General features: G+C 49.3%; 1 protein-coding gene across 11 annotated transcripts in view; it reads right to left on the bottom strand.

The window, feature by feature from the left end:
- DLGAP2 (DLG associated protein 2) overlaps positions 1 to 15842 on the bottom strand; it is a 666739-nt gene that overhangs the window by 437327 nt on the left and 213570 nt on the right. The window lies entirely within an intron of this gene.

The raw sequence follows: 15842 nt of genomic DNA, 5'->3' as shown, positions 1-15842 counted from the left end.
CCAGCTGCTCCCTTACAACATGAACCAAGGCGTCAGGTCAGGAACCACGCTCTGCCTTCATTCTGAGCACAGGGAACTTGAGAAACCCCCTCATCTAACCCTTGAAACCTCTTCTTCATGTAGCACACAGGGAAATTCTACTTCTGAGAATACATGGAGGCCCTTGCCTGTCCTGGGAGACGCTTCTGTGGACTTAAAAGGAACAGAACAAACCCCCATCACTGGACCTCCCCATCCAGGTACAGAAGGACATGCTACCTTCTTGTAACTTTGCCTCAAGCCCACCACGCCAGCGAGAGAGCGTGATCTTGTCGGAGGAAACGGAGTCCAGTGAGGAGCCCACATGGAGGTGGGTGTGGAGAGGGGACCAGCAGGCCCCACATCGCTGTCTCCAAGAGGAAGTTCCAAAGTCTCTGAGAGGGGCTGCTCTCGACTCGGAGCTCAGGCCAGAAAGAACCTACGCCCGTGAGTCTGCCTGTGCCCTCGAGTGGAGGCAGGTGAAAGCAGGGCCAAGACACTCAAGAGGCAGGGGTGACAGTCTGCGGCATCACCATCGTTTATAATAAAGATCAAGCAGCTGGGACTTCGCAGAGCATTTAGACAGAAAACTCTGGGCAAAAACTGTAGTTAAAGTTTGAGCACTCACAGATGGAAATACTAAGGACTCTCTGAAAATAGCAATAAAGACAGACGATGGAATGGAAATGCCACATCTCACTGCAAAATCAGGCAAGAGAAAACCTTATACTCACGAAGACAGCAGAACTGGGCTAATGTGAGGGAAAAAGTTGCTGGGATGGAACCAGGGCTGCGAACAAAATTCTAGACACTCTGTGAATAGTCCTCAGCAGGTCCTGGAGTAGGAAGACCTTGATGCCACTTGTCTGTTTATTGACTGTTTATCGCAGCAAGACACTCTGGCACGCTTACAATCACACACACACAAAATACTCTTCATTTTACAGTTTGTGCTCAGTCATTTTTAATAACTCATTTTGTTGAGTCTAAATGAGACGTCTATGAGTCTCTACAGAGAAAAAGTGAGTCCAGCCTGAATGGACCCCACTAGAATCATAGCCACAGCATCCAGGGCAGGTGGGTAAACTCTTTTTCCAAAACTCCTTAGTAAAGCAGGGCCTGTCCTCTATCTTAAAATACGCTGATCTTCCTGGAAGTGAATCCAGACAAATTTTATTTAAAGAATCCTCCATAATTTAAAGGAGTGCTTTACTTTGAGCCTTTGAGAAAAAGCTGGTGGGATGTGACAGCCACTTGTGGCTTCGGCCATCTCAGAGACTCTGACAACAACCTGGTCAAAGGTCCCCCACCCCTGTGTCCCTGGGCATCCAGACCGAACAGAATATACTTATTAGCCAAAGTGTTTTCCCTTGAACATTTGAAAACCTCATACCACGGCCTAGGGAGGGGAGTCCTGGCCTCGGTCTTGACGTGAGCGGCACCGCATCAGAACGCCGGCCTTTTGTGCACTGATGCTCTCGTGTAGACACGTATATCCAAGTCTACACTCTCCATGCACTCGCTGCAAGCAGATCCACATGGCAGCCTCTCCAGCCTGACTATGGCTGTTTAAATCAGCTGCTGCGTCTCAAAGTCGCCAGTCCAGGGGGATGCTGCACCTCTGCCTCTCACACCCCGGAATACAGCACATCCAGCAGCCTCTGCATGTTGTCCTGGCTCCTCTCTGTGCCTCTTGGTTAGTGGCAGTCCGCTTACCCCCAAGATGACGTTGCACCACGCATCCTTCCCTGTGTCCATGGTGCCTCCATGCACACAACTTGTCCACAAAGGTCTCAGGACCCTTCCCTAAAACCAGCAGTGACATCAAGAAGATGCTCCCCGGAAGCAGAGACTGGAGGCGATGACAAGACAGGGCACAGTGACCTCATCATAAAGAGAAGAAGGAAAGGGACCCCCCTCCTGCCACATGTGCTGCAGTGTGTGACCCTGACCCCATGGTTGACAGACAGACAGACGGACAGACCAGACACTGACCTGAGCTTTTCTCCAGGGAAATAAACTCAGTGAAATCATTTGAACCTAAGCCTTTCAGAGTCTTTAGCTGAGTTCTTATTAATTTAGCAAATTATTTTGGCTTCTTAACTCTTTTTATCACATCACTGGGTGGTGTTTCCAGGCCTCTGACTGCCTGGACAGGTTTCTGCCCGCCCACAATTTGTTGATCTGTAATTAGAGGAAAATCACTCCAATAACTGGTCCAAAGATGTTGGTTGAGCTCAGCATGCACACACCAGCCCTGCACACACCAGGGCATCTCTACTGAAAGTCAAACATGAGAAATGCCACGGGCCACCCGAATCGTGGCTGTGTGCCTCACAGGGCACGTCCATCACTGAGAAATGAAATAGGTCATCTCCACTGTTCTTCCACAAACATTTTCCAGAATACATTGTATTTCACAGCTGGCAGCTTCTGATCTTTACATGCTGGAAAAATTAGAAAACCCACGCATTAGGATCCTCCTTACACGTCCAATGCCAAGGGTAACTCCATCTTAATATTTAAGATGTCGCCTTCATTGGAACTACTTATTTCAGGAATAAGTTAATACTGAAGTTCATACTGATTGCTCTGTTAACACATGTGACCAGCACAGGAGCAACCTCCAGGCGAAGCCAGCACTTTGCTTTTCCACTGGAGCTCGGAACCCAATCACAAGTGACTTTGGGTTACTCACCGTTCTCTTTCCTTTCTGTCTCTTCATCATGAAGCATGTATAAGGACGCCTCAGTGCAGCGGGATGCTGATGAACCAGGGCCAGTGAGCAGCACGTGACAAGGATGAAGCCAAGGCTGAGCCAAATACATGCCCCCTTCAGGGGCTTCAAATCTGCAAAGATTCTGTCCTGCTCTGCTCGGGCTCCGTAGGTACTGGCTCAACAACAACTTAACCAGGCTCTCATTTTGCCAAAGAGAGTTGGGGCGGATTCATGTTCCTTTAAATTCAGTGATTCCTAAAATCAGGGTGACCCCATGTCCAGTGTGACCCAGTAACTGCCACTGCTTGATCACGATGGTTACAGCACCCCTTTCTCTCTCAGACAATTCAGTCAATAAATTATGTGGCCATGACTCCTAAGGCCTCGCACCTGCTTAGAGTCAGTATGAAATCGGTGACAGTACAGTTAAAGTGTCCTGAAACTGCTGAGATGAATGTGCTCTTACTATGTAGCGCAAGGAGCAGAGGCTTCACTCAGAGTGAGAAATGAGCAGGTACTTGCAGAGTGACAGGATCTGCCTTGGAGCCGGCAGGGGCTCGGGACAGGCTGAGAGCTGCTGCGATAGGTGGGCACAGTGTCGCCTCACTGTGCGCCCCAGGCACTCTCTGGCGCACCTACCACCTTGCAGCAGAGTTTACGCTGGGCCTCAGAAGCCTTTGGTAACAGGATGGCCTCCTTGCATTTCAAGAGCAAATGAATAAATAACTTCACTGTGGAATAATCCGCAGAAGTAGCTCCACTCTCTACGCAGACACTTGATCAATGACACGCTTTATCTCTTATTTCATTTGCTTTCTAGAAAGTGTTTTGTAGCGATCAAATATTAATATATGTGTCTGCTTCCTGACACATCTCTTATTCGTTGACAATTAAAATATCAAGCCAAAGTTCAGGAAATAATTCTGTCACACGGCAGAGAAATGGCTTTTGTCTCCAGCTCCCTCCATTCACAGCAAGGTGACCCTGGCAGGGGACGGTACGCTGGCCTTCCTTCTGACTCTGTCTCCTGAGAGGTCGGTGGGCTCCAAGCCTGGAAGTCACAGTTTATGTCCCCCGGGACCAAAGCAGAGTCACCAGTCCTGCGCTGGTCCCCACTGGGCAGAGGCAGAGCAAGGAGAACGCAGAGTTATGAAAGAATATGACAGAAACACAAATCCCACTCGGCTCTGGAAGTGTGGTTATGCCGAAGCAAACTCTGGCAGAGTCAGAGATCCAGAGCAGAAGCCCCAGTTCCTGCAGACAAAGAGGCCACTAAATTCTGGCACAAATAACTCACCTTCAAACCCAGATGTGGTTTTGATCACCAGAGGAGGACGGCAAAGGCCTCTTGGTCTCTACGTACAGGGAGAACAATGTTGTATGCACTCAGGACACAGAGAGACAGAGTCATCTGTTACCTAAGATTCTTGGGAAGATCTCACTTTGCGGGACTGTCACCATGCAGACACTCAGGGCCCAGCATTTGTCTGCTTGGTGCGATTATGTCAAGAGGAAGAGCCACGATGGAGAAAGACTTCTGAGCTCCAAATGGTAAGGGTGTGAGAGCTGAGTACAAGGACCTGTGTGCATGTGAAAAGGCACATTCCTGGGGATGAAGAGCTATAGACACCCACTGCTCACGTGACAGCAGAACCTACAGCCTGTGACATGCACGTGGATGGCTCTCCAACAAGGGGAGCGAGGAATGTGGCCAGTGGGCCTGACCTTCTCAGCTGCCTCCTGCAGGACTGGGGACTAGACAGTGGGCCTGGGTCAGCGCCCGGAGGCACGTCCATCCTAGTGCAAGTCCGAAGCCAGCACTGCTCTGCTGACCATCCTCAGCAATGGCTGTTTCAGCTGCGCCAGCTCCTCACTGTATGTGTCCATTTAAGGGTTTGGAAAGTAAATCACACAACATAAGGCAACAATAGCTCTTTAACGACAAGAGGTCAAAGTCCCAAACAGCAATGACATTGCAGTTGAAGTGACAGTGGAAACGGGTTTCCTTTGAATTAACAAAATATTTCTAAGAAGGAACAAGATGTAAAGTAGCCAATGAGTGTAAAAATTAGGAACCTGGTTAAATATCCCAAGTTCCTAAGTTTTGGAGTCTTGTATTTGATTATGGGGTGAATTAGAGCCCCGTGTGTGCAGCCCCAACCTCAGCAGGTGGCCCAGCTGGATCTGACAGCGGCGGGAGCTCACAAGGCAGCCGAGAGCCAGTGCATTACCTAATAAGACACTAAATGTGATTTGTCTGTAGGAGGACTTCCTGACTCAATGCAAAATATAATCACAGGAAGATGCCCCGTGATCAAATGAACGACTTGCGCTTCCTGCTATGCCAATCAGTTAACTAACTCACTGACCATCAACCTGGAGCAGCAGAGGAAGAAAGTCACTGGGAAAGTGTGAGCTGGAGTCCCTGTCTGAGCAGAGTGAAGGGCCATTAGAGCAGGGGTCGTGAACCTCTATAGAGGGCCAGGTGGTACCTAGTTTAGCCTTTGAGGGTAACTCACGCTCTGTCCCAAGTTTCATTGTGGTGGGAAAGCATGCACAGGCAACACAAAACAGTGGGGGTGGCGGTTCCAATAAAGCCGTCCTCACAGAAATGGGCAGTGGGACGCCTGGCTTGCTGCCCTTGGCTGAAGCTGACCGAGGTCTGAGACAGGGGTGAACCTGGTGGTGTGGATGCAGGAGAGGGGTCCACCCCGCCACTTGCTCCCAGGGCCTCTGAGGATGCTCTGCACAGCCCTGGTGTCCAGAGACCCCAGAGACACTGCCGGACCAAGTGATGGCCCCACTTGTCCATTTCCTCGGTAAATATGGGCTAGCACCGCCCCCCCTCCTGGGCTTCCGCCTCCCAGGAAAGCCCTGCTCCTCCCTCAGGCATTCGTTCCAACATCCTTCAGACCAGGTCCAGCACCACCTCTGTGACCACACCTAGTTCTCACGCCTAGGACTCTGCAGAACTGTGCTCTCAGCTCTGCAAAGTAGCACCTTGAGCTGCCACTGTCACCTCCTGGTCTCGAATCTGTTCATCTGGTTTTTCGCATCAGGTTGCCCAGGCCAAAAGCACAGGGGCTAGGGCACAGCAGGTGTTTAACAAATGGCTCTTAACTTTTTCACACCAACCGTTTAATTCAAAAGTTCAGATCATATACAAGGAGCTCCCCGAAAATCCCAGACATGAGAATTGGTCACAGGGGTCTTCAATAATCAGATTAAAAAAAAAAAACTCTGGCACCGGGAGTGATCACCCTAGAAACAGACAGAGCACAGGCATTGGGGACCAGAAGGATGGGGCACTGCGACCCCAGCATTTATCAGCTGTGGGGAAAAGGACCCCATGCTGTAGACGAGGGGGCAGAAAGGTGTGCTGAATGGTCAGGCACGTGACAAGCACCAGCCAGAGCATCACCACAGATGCAAGCCCCACTCGGACAGCACCCAGCAGACCCAGAAACAGCCTCCTGTGGGCACCAGAGCCGGGAAACATGTGCTTCGGGCACTTTCTATCACAAGCCAGGAGCACTTTTTTAAAAACAGGTTTCTAAGAGTGTTTCCGCATCTTCTTCCTTGATTCCAGAAAGAGGGAGGAGCCCAAGGAGAAGGCGGGGAGAGGACATAAGCCTGTGAGGATGGGAGGCCCAGGAGCTGCCGCAGGGGCTGAGGATGGAACCAGGGAGCTTCCCCCGAGGACCAGATGGCGACAGCACACTGGCTGGACCCTCCACCCTGGAGAGGCAGGTCTGTCTATGACCCTCCTCGGATGTCCTATGGCCTGTGAAGCAGCCCACGGTCATTTCTTCCACTAAAGCCCCACCTCTGATTCGAGCCCCTGCAGGAAGGAGCCCAGCCTGCGTATAGAACGTGTTTAGATGTCCGGCTGCCCACGAGTTTGCTAACGGTCTACACCCAGGGAACAGGAGCCTGACCTCGAGCCACCACCTGCCTCCCCCAGCACCCTGGGTGGCCTCTCACTCGCCCTCGGGGGCCTGCAGATCCTGGGACAGAGTAGCACAAGGTCTGCGCTCAGATTCTTCAAGTCAAAGCCGGGACACTTAAAAACCAAACGTCTCCAAGGGCCTCTGGATTTACCTTCTGACGGAGGAAAACAAGCATTACAATGGGAAATTGGTTTGAAATCTTTCGGGGTTCCCAGACCACATCCCTGATGCCGTCTCCCGGCCAAGCCTCACCCTCTCGCCCTGACCTGGCTCTGAGCCGGCAGCCTCATTGGGGCAGGAGCCGCAATCGGCCAGGGAACAGCTCCACCCCTCACAGGCTGTGCAAACATATGTGCACTTATATATATGCTTATGTATGTGCCCAAATGGCCATTAGGGGATATTTTAAAAATAACAGCCTTCTGAACATGCCTAAGTTTTCAGCTCATTGACAGTAACCATCACAGCAACTGCAGTAAGGGAAACACAGTCTTTTTTTTTTTTTTTTGGTTTGTTTGGGTTTTTTTTTGTTTTGTTTTGTTTTGTTTTGTTTTGTTTTTTTGCCTTTTCTAGGGCCACACCCACAGCATATGGAGGTTCCCAGGCTAGGGGTCCAATCGGAGCTGTAGCCACCGGCCTATGCCACAGCCACATCAATGCAGGATCCGAGCCTCACCTGCGACCTACACCACAGGTCACGGCAACGCCGGATCCTTAACCCACTGATCAAGGCCAGGGATCAAACCTGCAACCTCATGGTTCCTAGTCAGATTCGTTAACCACTGCGCCTCTACGGGAACTCCCACAGTCTTTTTGGAAACTTAACAAAGGCAAATTACACTCTTATCCTCAGAGGGCTTCCATCAAGTATGCAACAGTGGGAAGACTGAAGCCAACTGTGGTCTCCTGTAAAGCATTTTGAAAAGATAAAGGGGCCTTTGCTATGGATTCTATCTCTGGTTCAGATAATCCTCTCCCTCCACTTTCCTCTGGAAAGTACTGGGGTCCTGAAAGCAAGGACTAGACCCCTCCCGACAGGGAACCAGGCCCACTTTGCAGGTAGAAGGAGGGGGAAGCCTCTGGTCTTTTAAGGCAAGTCCCCTGCAGGACAAAGGTGGATTTGGGCTAAGACTGTGTGACACGGGGTATGACCCCATCCACTTCTCGACGGGGTACTGAAGCTGGAAAAAACATCCAGGGTGTAAAGCTAACATCCTCACTTGAATTTTAAAAGTTCCAGTTCATCATTTGCCCTCATGGGAAATGTCAGAGCATCAATACAGTCTGTTCTAGGTATTAACCCTGGATCACAATCGAATTCCCAATAGAGCCTCCTGCCAAAAATCTATCGTTTGTTCCTTAGGTCAAGCACCATTAAGAAGAGCCATTGCTGTTGATTAAATGGTCACCTCCCCACAGCCTGTGGAATCTGCTGATGGCACTGGCACCTCCTGACAGACGTCCTGAGTGGCCTTGTTAACAGGAAGCGAGTCTACTTTATTGACGGAGCAGAGGGAGGGGAAGTGGAGGAAAAACAGAAGTGTAACCTCAGTGAGTTGGGGTCCACGACTTAGGAGGAGACCCCCCAAAAACAGAGAGGTGTGAAAAACAGGTTGGTTCATAAAGGGTGTCCCCTGACACCTGCTGCCCCCAACCATGCTCTTGACACATAACATTCACATAAACATAAAGGAGGATGCTGAGACCTCTGGGGTCTCAGAGCATCTGGCCGGGAAGGATGTGAAGAAGCATCAGGATCAGCCTGGAGCTACAGGCACCTGCCCCCGGGTGCCCACAGGCTCTAGGTTCTGCCACCTCCTGCTCCAGGTTGAGGACAGTCTACTGGGGCACTGGCAGCCTCGCTGTTTCAGCACCAGCATCTTTGCACAGGGAAAGGGGTGGTGGGGGGAGCCAGGACCCTGCCCATCTCCACTGCCCTTGAAGACTGGCCAGGTGCTGCCTGTCCCTGACCCAGCTTCTCCATCCTTCCCCACAAAGAGGGGGGCAGGGTGGCCCCCACACAGCACCAGCCCTTCTCTGTGCATGGACAGTGCTCACTCACCCAGCCATGCAGGTCCCACTGGAAGCCATGGCCTCCTACACGTGTCTTTAGTGTCTTCAACTGTTGTTCATGGGGGAATAGCCACCAGAAACTACAGCGAATCAATATGAAAATATAATTTTGGAGTTTCCAACATGGCTCAGCTGAAACAAACCCTACAAGCATCTGTGAAGACACAGGTTTGATCCCTGGCCTCGCTCAGTGGGTTAAGAATCCAGCATTGCCATGAGCTGTGGTATAGGTCGCAGAGGCGGCTCAAATCGAGTTGCTGTGGCTGTGGTGTAGGCCAGCGACTGCAGCTCCGATTCAACCCCTAGCCTGGGAACTTCCATATGCCACAAGTGCGGCCCTAAAAAACAAAAAAAATACGATTTTATATGTACTCACTTTGTTCCCTCTTTAAGAACACCTTTAAAAAGGTAAATCACATCTTACTAGAATATGACCATAATTCTATTAAAATCATACGATGCAATCTGTCAGTTCTCACATTAATAGATGCTAGTGGTAAAATCAGTTGAGTGTCAAAACTGAAATGGTTTCACTTCTTCATAAAAACTAATTGCAATCAAATTTTCAAATGACCTTTCTTAGCGATATTTTTGTTCTAAGGGATAACCACCGACATTTACCACTTTGTCAAAACCTTGACCCTAAATTTCTTAAACACTTCCTAATTTCAAAAACCAACATGTTCATAGCAAGATAGATCTGGGTCCTGCTTCAGTAATCAATTTGGATGAAAATGGGAAATACATAAAAACTTATTCGAGCCTGGAGAATCATGTCATTTTCAACTAATAACCTGAGAGCACATACGCACAGGCCAGGCTCTCTGATCCATTACAGAGAAAGGACACACAGGCTTCCAAATGGAGGGTGTTTTTCCACTGGAGAAAGAACATTTTTTCAAAAATCAAGCACTAAAGAATAGGCTTTACTGTCCCCATGATGGCACATTTTGTCTTTTAAAATGCCTTTGCTATATAATCTGAGAAACACAGACCCTCGTGTTTCTGGGCTCAAAATTAATCAAAACTCCATCCCCAAACTTACAATTCCAGCTCAGACACAGTATTCATTGCCCCAGGACCAAATCAGTGGCCTCCTGCTAACTCTCCTGCTGGTGCCCACAGGCAAGGCCGAGCCTCCAGCTTGGATGCCTGCTGTCTCCACCCAACGCCCATGGAGAACACAGCTGCATCTTATCATCCCAGGCACTCCAGGCCGCATAGAGCCCCTGATGCTGGGTCCAGGGCCTTGGCTCAGTGCCCAGTGGAAGAAGCATCTTCCTGCTGATGCGACCAAGGCATCCAGGGCCAGCGCACAACATCCATCCTATGAAAAGGCAGCAGGAGGGGCCCCTCCTTCTCCTCACCCCGACCCATCCTTGGTCATGGCTGATCCCTGGATCCCCTGCAAATGACCCCAGGATGTCACAGCAGCAGAAAATAAGACTGTGCATGCCTGCGGCTGAGGTCCTGTGACACAGATGTCTGCAGGAAACAGACCCTATAAAACCATGACTGTGTTCACAAGCACAGTCACTGGCCCAGCCTTTCCCTGACCTGCACTGCTCTCCACTGCAGCAAAGTCCTAATGATGCAGCTGTCACACACCTGCACATCCCCAGAAATACCCTGTGGGCCCTCAGATTTCATGTGGGACCCTTGAAAAGTCTGTGACAGTGGGGACTGGCCCTTGAGTCTGCACCCCAGGGGGCAGGGTCAGTGTGAGGACGCTCTGCTGGCAGGAGAGGAGTCTCAGTCAAGTACTTGAAGGGCTCGCAGGGAGGAGGGGCTGAGCTTCTGGATGCCATCATTTTCTGGTGGAATCACAGTCAGGCAAAGCCACTCCCCCTGGGCACCAGCAAACCCCCTCTGGGGCAGCAGCAGAGAGGACTCCACTCCTTCCTGTTCCCACGTTCACTGCCTTCCACCAGTGCGCTCCAAACCTGTTGTGAACCGGTTACAGATCCACAGCAGGCTCAGGTCACAGTGCGCCCAGCAATCCTGCAATGCCCAGTGCTCCTGCCTCACTCGGCCCCAGGGCAGCGCCAGAGCTGGAGCCCCACCGTGCACGGGGCCTGCGACCTGTTCCGCACCTCCTACCAGGGGGAGGTCTGTGTGACACCCCTGCCACCAGGACGCAGGCCCTGGCAGTACTCAGTGCTCTGTCTGCATGTGCCCATGAACGTGGGTCGCCCTGTGGTTTCTGTGTTTTGAAGCAGTTGGAGGATGTAAGACACACTGACAGTGTTCTGACTTCATGATGGCGCAGGTGCACCACTGTGCACGAGGAGGGCCGGGGACCACGCGGGGCAGGGCTCACCCTGTTGGCCCAGCCCCAGCCTGGCGTCAGGAAAGCTACACACTTACTGGGACTGCTCATAAATTCCTGAGAAAGTGAAATGAGGTCAGTAATTCTCCTCTGTGATGGACACAGAGTCAGTGATTAGTGTGGGAATAGCCTGACTTCTTCATGCAGCCATCAGACACTCTAAAGCCCAAAAGTGTCACAGAAGCTCACACGCAGACTGGACTACTGCTGTCACCTCTTTCAATTCTAAATGCAGTTAACTCTACACCGAATACAACACTCCATGCCAATCCCCAAACTGCACATGTATTTAATAAGCTAGACCTCACCTACATCATTCTGTAAGGAATGGTACTCCCCAAACGCAAATTAGAGCAATAATGAAATGTCACTTTGGCTTTTCAAATTTATGAAGATAAAAGACAAAATTTAAATGTCCTGGTGCTGGCTAACAGTGCCCCATGTTTGCCAGTAAAACCTAAATGTCTCTGGGCCGCGGGGAAAGAGCTGGGAAGCACGCAGGGAGAGCCTGAAACAGGCAGCACTGGGAGCCAGTACTTTAACCTCTAGGAACAATTCTCGGGAAATTTCAATTACTACAGGAAAATTTAAAAGTATGTTTTCATTTAATGTTAGAAAAGCCACAGACTTGGAAACAACCTAAATGTCAATTCTGTTCTAATGTGTACAAGACACTTCCTGTGTGCCAGGCACCACCACAGGAATAAAAAAAACAGGTATAAAAGATTTGAAATAAGTATCTTTCTGGTACTGGTGAAAATTTTCATCTGGGAGGGGGTGGAGGAGTACACCAAAACGAAAGGATAATTTCAATAAAACATGACACCAAAAACGCAGCTAAGTCTAAATGGTGTGTGGTCACCTCTTGATGGACGAGCATGTAACTACTCAGTCAGTGGCTCCCACTTGGAATCCAGCCTCTGGGTGGCAAAGCCAGCCACGTGGGTGATGACACAGAGGTTTGCCAGGTGCCCCGGCCAGCAGCCCTGTGGGGGGACACCTGGGTCCCTCCTCCCTGTCAAAGCTGCAGGTGACAGCAGCCCCAGCCACATACAGGGGAGAAGGGCCAGCCCACTAAGCCAGCTTGCCCTTGGTCACTGGAAACATCAAATGACAGCTTCACTTCCAGCCGTGAAAGATTGGACCAAAAGAGATGGATTTGTTAGAAAATGGTTTGGCCAAAGAGAGTTCAGCCACCTAAGATAGTTCAATCGTCATTCCAGCAGCTTTGACACCTGTAACAGATTTACTGAGGCCTGTGCTAATCAGTGAGTGAGGTGACAGATGAAATTCTTGCAGATTTTTTTATCAAGACTAGCAGCCACCAATGTCCAGCAAAGGCGAAGCCACTGCGGGCCAAGATAGAGGGGCATGGCCTTGGCCCCAGTGGGCATGCACACAACCGCTGCTGCTCTAGTGGCCGCCCTCATGGCCATCACCACCAGGACCCGGCCTGGGGAAAGCACCCCTACAGCTGTGCCCCATCTGGCACCCTGCAACATGGGATGAAGCGGAGCAGCGGTACCAGCTTGGGGGCAGGTCTGCTCACCCACGGTGCTGAGGCCTGTCCACCCCGTGGACAGTAAGATAAATGAACTTCCTGTGGCACCCAGGCCACTGTAGAGCCTGTGTGCGCACACCTATGCAGCAGGTGCTATCTGGACTGCCGGTTCCAGCTCTGTGGATGCACAGCATGTGTGCAGCATGTGTGTGATCTCCTTCCAGGAGCCACAGCGACCTCATCCTCGTCCCTCATCACGAGCTCCTCGGGCACTGCTCTCCATCAACCACCCTGCACCTCCCGCACTGTCACAACTTCTCATTTTTATTCTGGTTCATCCTCTCTTGCCCCTTTTAGAAATGATAATAGGCTTAGGAACCCAGGGGATGGGCCACCAGTAACTGGACTCAGGCTCAGGCCCCACATCACTGCCAGCACATAGGGACACACCTCCACACTCATGTGTCCAGGAAGGGGGTTCGGACATGCCCACCTGGCCTGGCTCTTGTTGATACTCCACGCACCTACTCCCAGCCCGTGGGGCAGCTGTCACTCCACACGTAACTGCTGAGTAGATTTTACTGAGCATTTTCCCAACTAAAACCTGATCTTCTTACAAAGCCTGACTCTAAACAGCAAGTCATGTGGGATTAGTTAAGCATGTTAACTGTGGCCCTGTCGCTAAGACTCTTTCCCACTGATTACAGCTTGAGGTCATGGGGCATGAGGGACTATTGAGTATGTGCTTTGAAAACTAGCTAGAAAAATCGTATTTGTGTAGCACTGTCTTGTTTCAAAGGCAGCGACAAACTAAAAGGGCTCTGGGGTCCGGCTGCCAGACGGAGCACTGGACTCAGCCCTCATAACCCTGCAGCCGCATCTAAGCACCCGACCTTCAGACTCTCCATCCGTGAACCGGTAAGAAGAGTAGGAACAGCAGCTCTTAGACACATGGAAGGAGGCTAAGAAAACCTACAGGACACGAGTTCCCGTCATGGCTCAGTGGTTAACGAATCTGACTAGGAACCATGGGGTTGCGGGTTCGATCCCTGGCCTTGCCCAGTGGGTTAAGGGTCTGGCGTTGCCGTGAGCCGTGGTATAGGTCGCAGATGCGGCTTGGATCCCGCATTGCTATGGCTCTGGTGTAGGCCAGAGGCAATAGCTCCGATTGGACCCCTAGCCTGGGGACCTCCATGTGCTGCGGGTACCGCCCTAGAAAACGCAAAAAGACAAAAAAAAGAAAAAGAAAAAGAAAACCCACAGGACACAGCACAGTCCCCAGAACTGTGGTAAGTGCTGCATTTCCCAAACAGGAAAATGAATGGGGTCAGTTTACCTCATTCTCATTACCATTTTTTAAGCTCAAAAAAAAAAAAAAAAATCTTTACACTAATCACTTTGCAAAGCAAGGCCACTGAGCCTGCAAACATCAGTGGTGATTTCCAGCCCTTCACATCTGCATCCATGATGTCCTGAACCACAAGATTTTGTCCTTGCTTCTTGGTCTAGAAACAGTGACAGAAGTTTTGTGGGGAGACTTAAATCTGCATATACTCTAGATAAATTGCCTACTGCCAAACTCCTAAATCCTGGTAACTTACAGCTTCTACATTATTTTCAGTGTTATAGTGGAAATCAAATAGCGATGCTTTAATTCTAAAATATTACTTCATCTTACCCAGAAAAACAGTCCAGTTTTTTGTTTTATCTCTATAACTTTGGATATTTCAATACACTGACTCAAAATTTTAAGTATCAGAGTGACTTACAAACAGAAGCACTTTGATCAATAATGGTATCATGTTATAATTGTATTTCTATAAATGAAAAACCTAAAATTTTTTTGTAAGCATTACTTTACTATTTTGTTGTCAAAGGCTGACCTAAAAATAGTAAACATTAGAAACATTAGAAAAAATAACACAAAAGCATGTTTTTCTTTAGCAGGCTTCTGGCTGAAATAATGTCAATTTGTCAGGCTTCTGGGTAGAGAAGTAGGGAAAAACGATAGCCACTTACTCCTCTTCTGATCATAATGAAACCAGGAGATGAGAGTAAAAGCATATTCCTCCCCCTCCAAAGTTTCAGGGGGAAAAACCTAAATTGAGAATTGAAATAGCAGCATCACAAAACCCAGGAGTCAGTCAGGACCAGCAATTATCAGAGCAGATATATAGTGAAAGAAAAGTCTTGATGAAGATTTGAGATAATTACACTGAAATCAAGATCAGAAAAGTCAGTGAAAAAATATCAGACAGGAAGGAAAAAGGCAATCCAGGAGAAGGGTAACTGGCATAGCTCAGGAAGAAAATGCACCAAACATCTAATGAAAACAGGAATGAACAGGAAATAAAATAGCTTCAAAGATATAACAAGAGGGAGTATGCATGACATGAAGAAAGCATTCAAAACCACAACACGAAATAATGACACACAATAAATATTCTAAACAAATTTGAACAGTATCACAGATACCAAGAAATATCTCGATTATGTAAGAGTTAAGTATACAACTTTTAAAATTATCAGTCACACAGGCGTAGAGGAGGGAATTCACCTGGTGGCACACCTCCAGAAGATCTCCAGTCCATGTGACTCAGGGGCACTGTACCCAGCTGGGTCACCCTTAGCACTGGGAAGGTGGCAGGTGCCCTCCAGCAGGAATAGTGCAGGACCGTGGTACTTGCATCCCTTCCTGGGACAAAAGGTCCATTTACAGTTAAACCCAGCCCCCAAAACAGGATGAGGAAGACTGTGGTACCAGAATTGCTGTCTGGGCTGGTAGACAAGGGAATGGTTTATTAAGAGCATGAAGGGAAAGCAAGTTGTGACCCAAGATTTTAAGATCAGCCAAGTTTTCCCTTGAGAATAAGAGAAAAGGATTTTCTCATTTAGGAAGAAAATCAGGAAATAAATGCCCATGGCTCATATTGAAAAGGACCACTTGATAATAAAATTAACCAACTAGAGATCAAAATAAAGAAGTCAAGTTGGAAAAGCTACAATAAAAGGAGGGGAGGGTGGGGGCATGGGGGTGCTGAGTCCACGTGAATGGCTGAAAGACAGCCTCTGCAGAGGCTGGGTTACATGCGTGTAGGTGCTATAGACCTTGCCCAGCAGACTTATATTCGTGTGTGTGTGTATGTGTGTGTGTGTGTGTGTGCGTGTGCACATGTGCAAGCACATATTTAAATTCTTGTGGCAGAGGAAAGAATGCAGGAGAAAATGTAAGAATAAAATTTCATCTTTTGA

This window comes from Sus scrofa, chromosome 15 (genome assembly GCF_054392235.1).
Source record: "Sus scrofa isolate SSC_HxYL_T2T_F1_AM1 chromosome 15, Sscrofa_HxYL_maternal_Yorkshire_Landrace_v2.0, whole genome shotgun sequence".
Taxonomy (NCBI): Eukaryota; Metazoa; Chordata; class Mammalia; order Artiodactyla; family Suidae; genus Sus; species Sus scrofa.
The sequence above is the reverse complement of the archived record's forward strand: the minus strand, read 5'-3'. Positions and strand labels throughout refer to the sequence as shown.